Source organism: Canis aureus, chromosome 11, assembly GCF_053574225.1.
Source record: "Canis aureus isolate CA01 chromosome 11, VMU_Caureus_v.1.0, whole genome shotgun sequence".
Lineage (NCBI taxonomy): Eukaryota > Metazoa > Chordata > Mammalia > Carnivora > Canidae > Canis > Canis aureus.
The window spans coordinates 1,235,936-1,251,808 of record NC_135621.1 but is presented as its reverse complement, the minus strand read 5'-3'; the positions used below and the strand labels follow the sequence as shown (position 1 = coordinate 1,251,808).

The 15,873-nt window shown below is 47.1% G+C and overlaps 1 long non-coding RNA gene across 3 annotated transcripts in view; it reads right to left on the bottom strand.

Annotated features, from left to right (window-relative positions):
- Positions 1 to 9,902: 9,902 nt before the first annotated feature.
- LOC144322917 (uncharacterized) overlaps positions 9,903 to 15,873 on the bottom strand; it is a 35,264-nt gene continuing 29,293 nt past the window's right edge. For all 3 annotated transcript variants that reach the window (XR_013388503.1, XR_013388502.1, XR_013388504.1), the window contains 2 exons: positions 11,459 to 11,595; positions 9,903 to 10,434 (listed from right to left, as the gene is read on the bottom strand). This is a non-coding gene — a long non-coding RNA (uncharacterized LOC144322917). The remainder of the gene's footprint in view (positions 10,435 to 11,458; positions 11,596 to 15,873) is intronic.

The following is a 15,873-nucleotide window of genomic DNA, read 5'->3' as shown; positions in this document are numbered from 1 at the left end:
GAGGGACGGCCCCTTGAAAAGCAGGGGGCTGCGGTGGGGCCCGTGGAGGGCAGTAACCGGACCTGCGGGCCAGGCGGCATGGCCGTGGCTGGAGCAGGACACACATCGTTCCCATGAGGGTCGGACGGGTCAGGGTGACACCCACACTCGGTGTTTTATATATATCTAAATTCTATGCATTTAATTTGAGACAATTTGCAATTTGTAAGCATACAGAGTATGATGACCCCCAGATAATGCCCCCGGTCCAGCCAGTGTCCTGCACTGACCACACGGTGCCCCAGGTGCCGGTGTCACAGCAAACCCCAGACTGGGATCGCCTTTATCTCTAGACGTATCCATGTGCGTCTGAGAGAAAGTGGATGCCCTGTGTCGGCAGGCCCCCCATGTCATCCCCTCTTTCCCCACCCCCACAGCATCCCCCTTCATCATAATCCCCAATGGCATCCCACCTATATCATCCCCCTCACACTGACACAGCCCCACACAATCCCCACCCACACTATTCCCCCCACCATCCCCCCTGCACCATCCCCCACACTCCACCACCATCATGCCCCTGCCCCCACAACATCCACCCCCACAGCATCTGTCCCCAGCAAGGACCCTGGGCAGCTGCCCCCTGTGGGACATACTCAGCCTCACCGGGGTTCTCTGGATACCCTGCTCCCATCAGAAGACCGGGTTTCCCATAGAGTACCCAGGGGTTGCAGGAAGGAGGGAAGGCAGAGAGCCCCAGACAGGGTGGGTGCAGGTGAGTGGTGCAGAGGACCCACTGTGCCCTGCCTCCACCCACTGTCCCTCCTGGAGGGCAGCACACCCTGCATAGGACACGCCCCTAACCCAGAGGGACATGGGCTGGCCTGGCCCCAGGCTCTGTGGGGTTGGGGTGATTTGAGCCCCCCCAGGCCCAACACAAAGACTAATGGGATCCAGCCCCCCATGGCCCTGGCCAGCCCTGGATTCTGGCCCCAGGCTGAGAGAGCCCTCCCACAGCTGGATGTGGCCTCTTGGGCCCTGGGTGTGCCCCACAGATCCAGGTCGCTGACCTAGGGCAGCCCTAGGAATCCCGGGACACCCAATGTTGGGGAGAGAAGGGGTAGGCTGGTGGGCCCCACCCACACCCACACTAGGAGACAGGCTCCACCAGGTTCTGGGGCCCCAGGGCCCCGAGACCGGGGTCCAGCTACACTGCAGGGAACAGTGCAGGAGTCCATGAGCTCAGGTCCAGCTCAGCTCTGTTGCCCTCAGAACCGTCTCTCTTGCTGAAACCTCAAGACATGTCCCCACCCGGAGTCCAAACATGCTCCCAGGTGGGGGACTCCAGCACCCGTCCCCACTCCACATGTGATTCTTGCCCTCCCCAAAAGGACAGAAAGGTCTCCCTCCACAGGGGAAAGCACGTGCCCTCGGCTCTGAGCCCCATTGCTGTAGATCGTCAATAAAGTGTTGTGGTGCGAAAATGCACAGCCAGCCCATTTATGTGTATCCCAGAACTCTGAGCAGAGGGCGTGGAGAGACCCCGAGAGAGGAGGAGGGGCTACATCCATGCCCCAAACAGCCCCTACAGTGGCGCTGCCAGTCACACCCAGCTGACATCCTCACATGCCTTCCAGGGGCTGCCAGACACCAGGGTCAGGCACCATAGACTTTACTGGGACTCAGCCTGTGCCCAGCAGGCCAGGAGGGGCTGGGACAGAGTGACAGCCAGGGAGCCTCAGGGTACCAGTGTCTGTGGAAGAGACCTGGGTGGTCTGTGCTCTCTCTGTCCAGGGGGCCAGGGCTGGCTGGGTTCCGGGGCACTTCCTCCCCTCCCCGTATCCCCGTGCCTGTGTGCCTGGGGCACAGAGGGCCTGCGGGGCGGTAGCGTGGCCCTGGAAGGGATGTCAGGACAACAGGCCCTTGTGTTGTGCCCAAGATTGCTAATCCGAGAAACCACCAAGGAGCCCACACCGATGCAAACTCCCGAGGGTTTCTTTACAAGCTGGAGCTTGGGTCCAAGTGCACCGGACACAGAGGTGTAGGGATTTGGACCCCGAGACTAAGAGATGTAGCAGCTTTATAGGAGCCAGTGGCACATGGGAATGCTGAAAGATGTGTAGTCATGTTTGTCCACACGCAGGTGGCTGGTTGAATTACACTTTACCCTATAGTATCGACTTGAACTGGCCTATTACTTTGGTCAGAATCGGGCGCAGCTTTGTGTGGCACAATGCAGGGTTACAATGTGATGACCCGATTTCAGATTAGGGTGTGCCCAGCGGCTTGAGTCGGGTGGGGCAGCGCCTTAAGCCATAAGCAGGTCACGTGGGGTCATAGGGGAGATGGATGGTGGAGCACAAAATGGAATCAGTCTTGCTCTGCTTGTCCAGGGGTAAGGGATTTTTGTTAAATTTACTGGGTCCCACACTGCAGCTCACGCACGTGGGCCACCCTCACAAGGTGTACTCGGCGTGTACGAGTACACCTTGTGGTGCTAGATCTCTCACACCAGCATGTGGAGGGCACCCTCCTCGCCTTAGTGAATAGGGGCTGGGTGAGCATGGGGCTCAGCCTGAAGGCCAGGCAGCACAGGGGACCAAAGAACCCCAGCCCCGTCCCCACCCAGACTCCCAAACACAGGCAGTCCCAGGGCTCCCCAGCCATGGGCAGCTGGCTCCTCAGGAGCTCCCACCAGGATGGCCCCGAGGTCTAGCTCCCTGCTGGAGAGGCATCAGGGAGAAGATAAGCAGCCAGCGCATGGCAGGACCCACTTCCGCACATGGGAATATGGCCAAGCCGGACCTTCCAGCTCAGCCTACCCTGCAGCAGAAAATCACTGCACGCGCGAGCCATTGGTCTGCCATGAGAGCCTAGCTAGCCGCCCAGCGCCAGCACCAGAAATGATGTTGTGCCAACCATTTCGGCATTTGGGTGAGCCAGCCAGAGGATCCAATAGCTGCACGTGATAGCTACATGTGATAGACACACACACACCACAAAACCAACAAAAGTTGGAATCCACCCAATGTTGTCTAACAGCAGCCAGATGGTTACATACACGACGCTGTGGTCCCCAATATGATACATTAAAGACGCAATAAACCATGACTGCAGAGGTGCTAGAGGCACAGAGATGTGCCTGCTGGGTTCCAACAAGGAGCACAGAGGGGCAGGAAGCATCCTACGGAGGGGAGGCCCCTCCTTGGAAAGGACATCATGTCCCTGTGAAGGCTACGGACGGTGAAATCTGTCCTCCGCTCTTTCAGCTTCTGGTTTACCTCCTACATGCCATTTTCCTCAATCATAAGACCAAAAATTTATTTTATGTTTTTAAATTTCTTTTATTGGAGTCCAATTTGTATGAATTCTTGCTTCAGCAAGGGTGCCATTCAGGAGGAGAGGAGAGATAATGATTTTCTCAGACAGACAAAATATAAAGGTGTTCATGACCATTTAACCAGTCCAGTAAGGAATTTTAAGAGGGACTCTTCTAGTGGGGGAAAAAAAGAGACCAAAAACAACAACTCTAGAAAGGCCCAGAGTACGTCACCAGAAACACCAACTCTTCCGGTAACACAAAATCACAAAGTTCATATCTTTGAATAATCACTCTGAATGCTGATAGACTAAGTAATCCATTCAAAAGATATAGGGTATCAGAGTGGCTTAAAAAACAGGATCTGGGATGCCTGGGTGGCTCAAGGTGTTGAGCATCTGCCTTTGACTCAGGGTGTGATCCTGGAGTCTGGGATCGAGTCCCATATGGGGCTCCTGGTGGGGAGTCTGCTTCTCTTTCTCCCTAATTTTCGGCCTCTCTCTCTCTCTCTCTCTCTCATAAATAAAATCGTTATTAAAAAAACAAGATCCATCTGTATGCTGCCTACAAGATGCTCACCTTAGACCTAGACACACCAGCAGATTGATAGTCAGGGGAGGGAAAATCATCTACCACGCTAATGGATATCAAACGAAAGCTGGAGGACTCATACTTATACCAGACAAATGAGATTTGAAACCAAACCCTGGGGGACACCTGGTGGCTCAGTTGTTGAGCATCTGCCTTCGGCTCAGGGTGTGATCCTGGGATCCCAGGATCGAGTCCCACATCGGACTCCCTTAGGGGAGCCTGCCTCTCCCTCTGCCTGTTTCTGCCTCTGCTTCTCTGTGTATCTCTAATGAAAAAATAAATAAAATATTTAAATCTCAAAAAGGAAGAACAAATACTGTAAGAAGAGATGAAGAAGAACATTATTTCATAATTAAAATGACACTCTATCAAGATCAAACAACTAAATATTTATGCTGCCAACATGAGAGTACCTAAATATAGAAACCAATTAACAACAAACATACAGGAAATCACTGGTAATAATACACTGACAGGGGATTTCAACACCCACTTATGGCAATGGACCGATCATCTAGCAGAATCAACAAGTGAACAATAGCCTTGACACACTGGACCACAGGAACTCAACAGATATAGTCAGAATATTTGATCAGAAAGCAGAATACACATTCCTTTCAACTGCACATGGGACATTCTCCAGAACAGATAATATCAAGGCCCACAAAACAGCTCTCAACAGGTACAACAGTAACAAGAAGGTTGATATCACACCCTGTACATTTTTGGACCACAACGCTATGAAACTTGAAGTCGACAGTAAGAAAAAATTTGGACAGACTAAAAATATGTTGAGTTTATGATCATCCTATTAGAGAATGAATGGAGTAACCAGGAAATTAAAGAGGAAATATAAAACAAACGAAAATTAAAACATGTTTCTCCAAACCTCTGGGATGCAGCAAAGGCAGTCCTAAGAGGGAAATACATAGCAATACAGGCCTACCTCAAGAAACAAGAAGTCTCCAATACACATCGTAACCCTACACCTGAAGGAGCTGAAAAAGAAATAGCAAACATAGCCTAAAGCCTACAGAAGAAGGGAAAAAATAAAAAAGAGAGCAGAAATAAACAATATAGGAAAAACAAAACAGTAGAATGGAAAAACAAAACTGAGAGCTGGTTCTTTAAAATAATTAATAAAATGGATCAAGCCCTAGCAAGCCTTATCAACGAGAAAAGAGAAAAGACCTAAATAAATAAAATCACAAATGAGAGAAGAGAGATCACAATCAACACCAGAAAAATAAGACAATTATAAGGGAATACTATGAAAGATTATATGCAAACAAACTGGGAGACCTGGAAGAAATGGACAAATCCCTAGAAATGAGCAAATGAGCAGAACTGAAATAGGAAGAAATAGAAAGTGTGAACAGACCCATAACTAGCAAAGGAATTGAATCAGCAAGGCACCTGGGTGCCTCAGTGGTTGAGCATGTGCTTTGGCTCAGGTCATGATTCCGGGGTCCTGAGGGATCAAGTCCCACATCAGGCTCCCCACATGGAGCCTCATTTTCCTTCTGCCTATAACTCTGCCTCTCTGTGTCTCACATGAATACATAAATAAAATCTTTAAAAAAGACAACAAAGATGTGAAAGGACCTAAATAAAATCACAAATGAGAAAAGAGAAATAACAACCAACACTAGAGAAATACAAACGATTATAAGAGAACATTATGAAAAATTATATGCCAGGAACCTAGAACCTGGAAGAAATAGATCAATTCCTGGAAATATATAACATAGCAAAAATGAAAAAGGAAGAAATAAGAAACTTGAACAGATAGATAACCAGCAAAGAAATTGAATCTGCAATCAAGAATCTCCCAACAGGAGATGCTTAGATCAATAGAACAGAATGGAAAGCCGAAACAAGATACAAACCTGTAACTCTATGATCCATTAATCGACAACAATGCAGCAAGGAATATCCAATGGCACAAAGACAGTCTCTTCAACAAACCCTAACCCTGACCGCAGGATAAGAACAAATGGTGTTGGGAAAACCAGGCAGCCAAATGCAGAAGAATGAAACTGGACCACTTTCTTACTCCATATATATAAAAAATAAATTCAAAATGGATGAAAGACCTAACTGTGAGACCTGAAACCATACAAAGAAGAAAAGATAGGCAGCAAAGTCTTTGACATTGGCCATTGGGTCTTCTTTCTAGATATGCCTCTGAGGTGAGGGAAACAAAAGCAAAAATCCTATTGGGACTTTAAGAAATTCAAAAGCTTCCGCAAAGTGAAGGAAACAACCAAAGCTAAAAGGCAACATACAAAATGAAAGGAGATATTGGTAAACAACACATCCACTAAAGAGTTAGTATGCAAAACACATAAAGCAAATATAAATCTCAAGATCCTAAAAACAAATTATGCAACTGGAGATGGGCAGAAAAATGAATGGACTTTCTCTCTGAAAGACTGCCAGATGGCGACCAGACACAAGGAAAGACACTAAGCATCACCCATCATCAAGGAAATGCAAATCAAAACCACAATGATAGTTCACCTGACAGCCGTCATAATGGCTAATATTAACAACACAAGAAAAAACAAGTTTTAGTGAGGCTATGAGAAGGGGTCGCTCCCTTACACTCCTGGTGGGCATGCGAACAGATGTAGTCACTGTGGAAAACAGTGTGGAGGGTCCTCTAGTAGTTAAAAATAGGTGATCCCTGGGTGGTGCAGTGGTTTGGTGCCTGTCTTTGGCCCAGGGCATGATCCTGGAGACCGGGGATCGAATCCCACATTGGGCTCCCGGTGCATGGAGCCTGCTTCTCCCTCTGCCTGTGTCTCTGCCTCTCTCTCTGTGACTATCATAAAAAAAATTTAAAAAAAAGTTAAAAATAGAGCTAACCTACGATTCCAAATTTGCAGAGCTAGGTATTTACCCTGAGGACACAAAAGTACTTTAGTAGATTCGAGGGGGACACGCAGACCAGTGTTTCTAGCAGCGTTATCAACAACAGCCAAACTGTGGATACAGCCCTACGTCCATCGGCAGATGAACGGGCAGAGACAGTGTGGTAAATATACACACTGCGACATCACTCGGTCATCAGAAGGGATGAAATGAAGCCATTTACAATGATGTGGAAGGAGTGGAAAGAATTTATGCTAAATGAACTCAGAGAAAGATAGATACCAAATATCATACAATTGCATTCACAGGTGAATTTTAAGAAACCAAACAAACTGGCAAAGGGGCTCAGGGGGGATGAGAGAAGCAAGCCAAGATACCCACTCTTAACCACAGAGAATAAACTAATAAATACCAGAGGAAGGTGAGGGGATGGGGAATCAAGGGATGGGGACAGTGGAGGGCACCTGTGACCAGTACCAGGCGTTGTATCCAAGTGTTGAATCACTAAGTGGTAAACCTGAAACTATATCATACTGTGTTTACAAACAGGAATTCAAGTAAAACTTTAAAATAATAATTGGTAGTATTGATGAAACATGTGCGCACTAGAGAAAAAATCAGAAAGGCAACTAAAAATCTAAATAAAGAGTATTTAGAGCCACAAATCCCCTCCTTAGCTCAGCTTGGAAGAAGTCTGTAATGTCTATTCTGACCCCATCAGAAGCCTGGATTTTGAGTCTCTGGGGAGGCCACTAATTTGGTGGAGTCAGGCTATCTTTGAACCCAAAACCTAAATAGAGTGCATAAAACTCAACGACCCAAGATACTAGGAGTCCCAGTGCAGGCACATGCCAGGACCCAAACTCTAACCATACACAGACATAACCCTAACCCTACACTTAATCCTAATGTTAAACTAACCCTTAAACAAGACCCATCACTAATCGACAACCAAACACAAACCCCAAGACCAAAACACATTCAGTGAACCTTCCTGCCAACACTCACCCTAACTCCTAAAACTATTCGAAACCCTTAACCCTGACCCCTGTCTTAAATCTAACCCTAACCTCAACTTAATGTACTCAAATCCTATTCCTAACCTTAACCTGTACCCTAACCCTAACCCTCTAATACTAATCCTATCTCATACCCCAAATGGTACTCTAACTTGTACCCTAAAACTAACTCCTAAACTACTCCCTAAACCTATCTCTTACCCTGACCTGACCCTAATCCCTAACTAAACACTAACCCTAACCCTAGCCTTAACCTCTATCCTAAACCTAATCCTCGCCCTAACCCTAAACGTAGCCATAACTTTTACCCTAACCCCTAACACTTACCCCTAACCCTAACTCACACCCTAACCCCTAACCCTAAATGCAAACCTAAGCCCAACCCTAACTGTAACCATAACCCTAACCCCACCTCCAAACCTCCTGTCCTAATCCCTGAAGCCTAAACCCTAAACCTAACTCTAAATCCTGTCACTAACCCTAACCCCTTTCCCTAATCCCTAACCCCCATCTTAACTCCTAACCACTGACTCTTAACCTTATCCCTCACCCTAACCTGTATTCCTGTATACAGCTTAATCACAAACACCTAACATCTAACCTAAGCCTAACCACCAACTGCCTCCCCTCCCGACCCTACCATTCATTCTACCCATTCACTTACCCTGTGGTTCTGAGTAGTCCCTTCTGATGTGGACGTGACCCCCAACGGCGCCTCCAGAGTCCTCCAGGGGGTCCTGAGGAAGCAGGGCTCCTGTGAGTATGGACATGGCCCCAATTGTTCCTGAGTCATAGTCAGAGGGTCCTGAGGATGCTGGGTCTCCTGTCACTGTGGACTATGCCTCACATCGTCTGGAAGCCTCACAGCAGGTCCTCAGGTGGCCCGGGGCTCCTGTCAGCCTGGACATGGCCACAGGTCCCCAGAAAACTCACCACACGTCCTGAGGAGCTGTGGGCTCCTGTCAGCATAGACGCAGCCCCATATTTCCCGAAGCCAAAGTGCATGTCCTGAGGAGGACGGGGGTCCTGTTAGTGTTGAGGTGGCCCAACATTTTCCTCAAGCCTCACCAGAAGACCTGAGGATGCTGGGGGCTCCTGTCAGCATAGATGTGGCCCCAAATCTTCTCAAACCTTCACAGTGGGTCCTGAGGAGGCTGGAGACTCCTGTCAGTGTGGATGCGGCACCCACATTTTTCTTAGGCCTCACCACAGGCCCTGACAAGCCTGGAGTCTTCTGTCCGCATGGATGCATCCCATATTTCCCCAAGTCAACACCAGGGATCCTAAGGATTCAGCATCCTGTTGTGTCGATGTGACACAACGTCCTCCCGAAGCATCACCGAGGGTTCTGAGGAGGCCGGGGCTCCTGCCACCATTAATGCGGCCCGCAGCTTCCAGAAGCCTGAACTTATGTCCTGAGGTGGCCCAGGGGCTCCTGTCAGCGTGGATGCGGGCCCACATCTTCCTGAAGCTGTGGCTCATCAGCGTGGACGTGTCCCCACGTCCTCCTCAGGCCTCCCCAGCACAGGCTGGCTCCTGTTAGTGCAGGCAGAGGAGGCCTACTGCACATTCATGCCCGCTGGGTGGGGCCTGGGCTCGGGCGCCCCCTGCAGGACGCTCAGGCGCTGCAGGAGGCTGTGCAGAAGGCAGCAGGCGCTCCAGGGGCTGCACCTGCCTCCTTCCAGGCTCCTGCTGTGGCCTGTTAGCTTTGGAAACGTCTCACTGAAACGGAGCCCAACACCTGGCTTCCCCAGAAATACTTAAGGACAAGGAATTGGAGCCCACAGGATGCGAAATGAAATGTGGACCAGGGTTTTACCACGTCCCGCAAAACCCACCCAACCCTCTTCCACTGTGGGCGGGATTGCGGGCTGGTGCAGCCACCCTGGAAACAGTGTGGAGGCTCTGTAGGGCGACTCTATTTGTAACATCCTGTGAACAGCAGGTGAACGGCCTGATTTCACTCCGAAGATACAGATGCAGTGAGACTTGGGACACCTGCACCCCAATGTATACAGCAGCCGGGTCCACAGTAGCCACACTGTGGGAGGAGCCTCGGTGCCCTGTGGCAGATGATGGATAAAAAGGATGGGAGATAGATGATGGTCATAGAGGAATGGAACTCAGCTATCAAAGAGAAGGAAATATTGCCATTTGCAATGACGTGGATAGAACTAGAGGGATCATGTTAAATGAAATAAGTCAGTCAGGAAAGAGAATGACCGTGTGGTGTCATTCATAGGTGGAATTAAAAAGCAAAGCATATAACAACTGTGAAGGGAAGGAAAAACAAATAAGATGAAAACAGTTGCAGGAAATACAGACTCTTTTTTTTAATTTTTATTTATTTATGATAGTCACAGAGAGAAAGAGAGAGGCAGAGACATAGGCAGAGGGAGAAGCAGTCTCCATGCACCAGGAGCCCGATGTGGGATTCGATCCCGGGTTTCCAGGATCGCGCCCTGGGCCAAAGGCAGGCGCCAAACCGCAGCGCCACGCAGGGATCCCCGAAATACAGACTCTTAATGATAGGAAACAAAATGATGGTCGTTGGAGGCGGGGAGGTTAACAGAGGACCTGCATGAAGGAGGTCACGTGATGTCACGAGCACTGCTGTTATCTCCAACTGGTGAATCCCTGATTCTTCCTCTGAAAGTATAATACACTATCCGTTAATTAATTGGGTTTAAATTAAATTAAGTTAAAAAAATCCATTGTATCAGAGCACATTTCCTTCTGGACTCTCTGTTTTGCTCCTTCAGCTTATGCCCGAACCACCCCCCATGGGACTGGTTTGCCTAAGTAGGCTCCACGCACCGTCCATGGCCCAGCCCAGGGCTAGAACTCACGACCCCTGAGGTCAGGAGTCAGATGCTTAACCAACGGAGCCAGCTGGGGGCCCGAGAACCACACTGCTTTATTCTTTGTGTCTGTGACATCGTTTGAAATAGGAAAGTGCTGCGTCCCACTCTCTCTTGCTCCTCCAGTACTGATTTGCTGTCCGGGGTCATTTGTGGGGGCAGATTGATGTTATGTTTTTTTTTGCTATTTCTAAGATATGCCACCATGATTTTGATAGGAATGACTTTGAAACTGAGGGTGGCTTCAGAAACTGTGGACATTTTCACAAGATGAGGCTCCCACCCCTCGAACCCAGGACGGCCTCCCAGAACAGAGCCATGTATGGCTCAGTGAACAAGTCTTGTGCTCCTATGGTTCAGTCTCATTATTTATTCTCCTTGATGCTCCTGAGAAGGGAGTCACGTCCTTCCTTTCCTTCCTGAGTGCTCATTGTCGGGACAGAGCAAGGCTACTCTGCTCTGTAGGGTCAGTTTGTGTCCGTGACTTTACTGAACTCACTCCTTAGTTCTAACAGGTTTTGGTGGAGGCTCCCAGGTTTCCTGTTTCCAGTATCGCGTCTTCAGCATATAGGGACAGTGTGACGTCCCCCTTCCAGGTGTGGAACCTTTTCTGTTTACAGTTTAATGTCCTAGAAAGCCCCACAATAGAATCAAAACTGAGCCCAGGCCAAGGGCAGGAAGCCCCTATTAGAATGAGAACAGAGCTCAATGCCCTTGAAGGCCCCATATCAAAATGTACACAGAACTGAGGAATTGCTCTAGCCCTTCTGGAGGTCCCCGAGACAAGCCCTTAAACCTAAGCAAAAACTCACCTCGGGGTCGAAGCCCCTGCTCCGCATTGTCAGGTATACTTGGACACAAGCTCGAGCTTGTAAATAAACCCTCGTGTGTTTGCTTCGGTGTGGGCTTCTCCATGGTTTTTCGGATTCGCAATCTTGGGCACAACAGTCTGAGATAAAAAAAAACAAAACCAAAAGCATTTCGGACGCGGGCAAAGTGAAAGCAGGGTTCTGAGAGATGCGCTTGGGGGCTCTTCTGTGGAGGGCTTGCAGACTGGGGGGTGGGATGCTTAGCCCCAGAACCAGAGGACCCAGTGTCCCCTCCCAAATCACGCCAAACAGCGCCAATCTCAGGGAGCACCACTGCGCCACCTGCTGGAGGCCAGAGGCGCTGAAGACCACCCCAACCCTGACCCCGCAGGTGCATCTCCCAGGCAGATGTGCACCTGACAATCAGCACCATGGGCCATCCCCAGACCCCACACAGACCATTCTCTGCCACCAAGTTGTCAGACCCAAGAGGCTGCAGAGCTTCAGCGCTGCCTGGAAAGAAGGGTCTAGCTTCCTTTGTATTTTGTGCTTTATTTTTATTTATTTTTTTTATTCTATTTTATTAATTGCCTTATTTTATTTTTTATGTATGTACCTTATATATTTCTTATTTTTACTTTCATGGAACATTAATTGTGTTTGTTATTTTGGGATTTAGAATCTTTTTACAAGGAGGCCAAAATAATCTAGTGATTTTTTGGGGGGAGGGCAGTTGTTATTGTTTTTCTTGGTTTTTCTTTTTCTTCCTACTTTCTTTTCTGGAAAATATAATGAGATCGAGAAATTCACCTCCATAAAATAACATGAGGTAGTATTCACAGCCATGAAGTCCATCAAAACAAATATATGATGTCTAAATACAGTTTAGGGATCCCTGGGTGGCGCAGCGGTTTGGCGCCTGCCTTTGGCCCAGGGCGCGATCCTGGAGACCCGAGATCGAGTCCCACGTCGGGATCCCGGTGCATGGAGCATGCTTCTCCCTCTGCCTATGTCTCTGCCCCTCTCTCTCTCTCTCTCTCTCTCTGTGTGTGTATGTGACTATCATAAATAAATTATTAAAAAATAAATAAATAAATAAATAAATAAATAAATAAATAAATAAATACAGTTTAAAACAATGATTATAAAGATAGCAGCTGGGCTGGAAAAAGAGCACAGAAGAAAACTAGAGAATCCCTTACTGTAGAAATAAAAGAACTAAATTTTAGTCAGGCGAATGTTAAAAACAGTATAACTGAGATGCAGTCCCAAGTGGAAGCCTTAAAAACAAAGAAAGTTATGGACCACAGAGGCAGATTTAGGGAACTCAGCCACTTATTAAAACAATAACATTCATATCATAGGAGACTCAGAAGATGAAGAGAGAGAAAAGGTGGGCCTTACTCATCCAATAGAAACCACAAATACCCACCATTGCTTCAATGTGGATGTAACTGGAAGTTATTATGCTGAGTGAAGTAAGTCAATCAGAGAAGGACAAACATTGTATGTTCTCATTCACTTGGAGAATATAAATAATAGTGAAAGGGAATATAGGGGAAGGGAGAAGAAATGTGTGGGAAATATCAGAAAGGCAGACAGAACATAAAGACTCCTAACTCTAGGAAGCTAACTAGGGGTGATGGAAGGGGAGGAGGTCAGGGATCTGTATGAATGGGTGACGGGCACTGAGGGGGGCACTTGACGGGATGAGCACTGAGTGTTATTCTGTATGTTGTCAAATTGAACACCAATAAAAAGTGAATATATTATTTAAAAAAAAAGAAAGAGGGAAAGAAAGAAATAGTGGCACCTTGGTGGCTCAGTCAGTTAAGCTTCTGCCTTAAGTCAGATCATGATCCAGGTCCCAATGTAAGCTCCCTGTTCAGCAGGGAACCTGCTTCTCCCTCTCCCTCTGCCCCTCTCACTCATGGTTTTTCTCTCCTCTCTCTCTCAAATAAATAAAAAACATCTTTGAAAAAGAAACTAAAAAAAACAAAGCCACAAGAAGAGAAATCTCCCACGTAGAAGAATTTCAAACAATTTGTGCAGACATTCCACCCTCAAGTTGATGAGCATAGCTTCCCACTCTTACGTGTGGAATACATATAGTAACTTCCTTCTACAAAATATATTATGAAAAACTTAAAATAATAATGATAATAATAAGAAGAAGAAGAAGGAGGAGGAGGAGGAGGAGGAGGAGGAGGAGGAGAATCACTTAACTACGGAGAAAGATGACAAACACTATCTCAGCAAGATGATCAGATCGATACCAAGACTGATAAATCATGTTGAAAGTATCTATCCTTTATATGATATAATGAAAATGGCAGTATATCTTTGTATATAATCCACAAAAAACAGTTCAATCATGAGATAAACGAAAGACATGTCTCAACTGAGGGAAATTTTCAAAATACTCTACTTCTCAAAGTATTCTAGTGCAACAACAAGGAAAGGCTGAAAGACTGTCACAATCCAGAGGAGCCTAAGAAAACAGGAGGACAAATGGAATGTGATATGAGGGATGGTAACTTAGCAAAAACTAAGGAAATCTGAATAAAGTATGGTCCTTGGTTAATGCAACTATTTTAATATTGATTCATTAGCTAATATTTGTACCATACTGATATAAGATATCAATAATTGGAGAAATTGAGTGCAAGTGCATGCGAATGCTCTGTACTATCTTCTCAATTTCCCTATAAATCTTTCTTTTTTTTCCTAATAAATAAGATTTATTTTGAAAATTGACTTAAATGAATCAGGCTCCAAGTGTGAAGACATTTTAAGAATAGTTAAATTAACTTTTTCCTTATTCTTAAAGACTTCCTTCGATGGGAACAAAGTAATAATTTTATATCAGAAGGAAAGAAAAACACTTATGAACACGTATAATGTCTCCTCAACCTGAAAAGCAGGAATGGATAATAAATAGCAAAAATCAGATAAAAAATACTTCTATTATAATAGACACCAAATTGCAAGGGCATTTAAAATTAGCAATGCATAACATTTATTTCCTTGACATTTGTCTTCCAAAGAGTTCAAAGTGTTTCAGTGTCAGTTGAAACAGGGGAAGAATCTCAGGGAAGAATCCTTCACATAATAATAGGACCACTGGTAATAATATATCTCAGTTCTTTCCAAATCCATAAAGATGCAATTCCTGAGGAGTGACTGAGCTGTGAAGAAAAAGATGAGAAACCCTCATCCCTCTGAATTACTTGTGTCAGAATATTTTAACCATAGTACTATGGATAGTAGTAAATTATCCTTATTAACAGGAAATACGTCTCAGATTGGAATCTGAGCAATCAGAAGGGCAGAGAAAAAACACTTTGAATCGCTCTTCATCTTATAAAGAGAAAGGACAACTTTTTTATGTACGAAGTCAGTTGTCAAGATAGCCTTAGAGAATAAGATTCTGCAGCATCGAATCCCGCTGCACAGCTGGGACGCCCACGCCCCAGGTCTTCCTGATCCCAAATCCCTGGGCCTGTCCCCCACACAGGCTGCCAGGCTGAGGTCATTTGCAATTGCTCTCTTAGGAGCTCCGGGGAAGGGGGAAGGAGCTAGATAGGATGGGAAGGGATGCAAGGAGGCCAAGAAAATGAAGGCCTTTCCACTTTAAGTTCAGCGTTCGAACACGTCCAGCCATCCCAGGCCCCCGTGAAGAAGAGATGAAATTTACATTACTTCAGTTACAGGAAAAAAACAAAAGTTTACAGCTTAATGCCCTGGAAAGCCCCACAATAGAATAAGAACTGAGCCCACGCCAAGGGCTGGAAGCGCCTATTAGAATGAGAACAGAGCTCAATGCCCTTGAAGGCCCCATATCAAAATGTAAACACAACTTGAGGAATTGCTCCAGCCCTTTTGGAGGTCCCCAAGACAAGCCCTTAAAAGCAAAACACCACCTTGGGGTCCAAGTCCCTGCTCTGCTGTGTCGGGTGTACTTGGACGCAAGCTCGAGTTTGGAAATTAACCCTTGTGTGTTTGCATCAGTGTCAGCTCCGTAGTGGTTTCTCGGATTCACAATCTTGGGCACAACACCCCATGTCCCCTCCCACCTGGGGCTGAACCACTATCCCCTCCCATCCAGGCTGACACTCAGTCACCTCCCCGCCCACAACAGCTGGGCACAGGCCCTCACACAGGTGTCACGGGCAGGGTGGACCCTTTCATCATGCCTGGCCTCCCAGAGGAAAGAAAGAGGTTTCGGCAGGACACACTCCCATGGTGGCCCCAGGGCTCCCTGCCCAGCACAGCAGCTCGTGACAGGTTGGGGTCTGTGTTCCTGACGCCTGCTCCTCCTCCCCGGGTTTCCCACAGGAAATGAAGGAGGAGGCCCTGGTCTCCTCCAGGGACATCTTGGAGGTAGACTTGGATGTCACCAGGATGTTCGGCAGCCA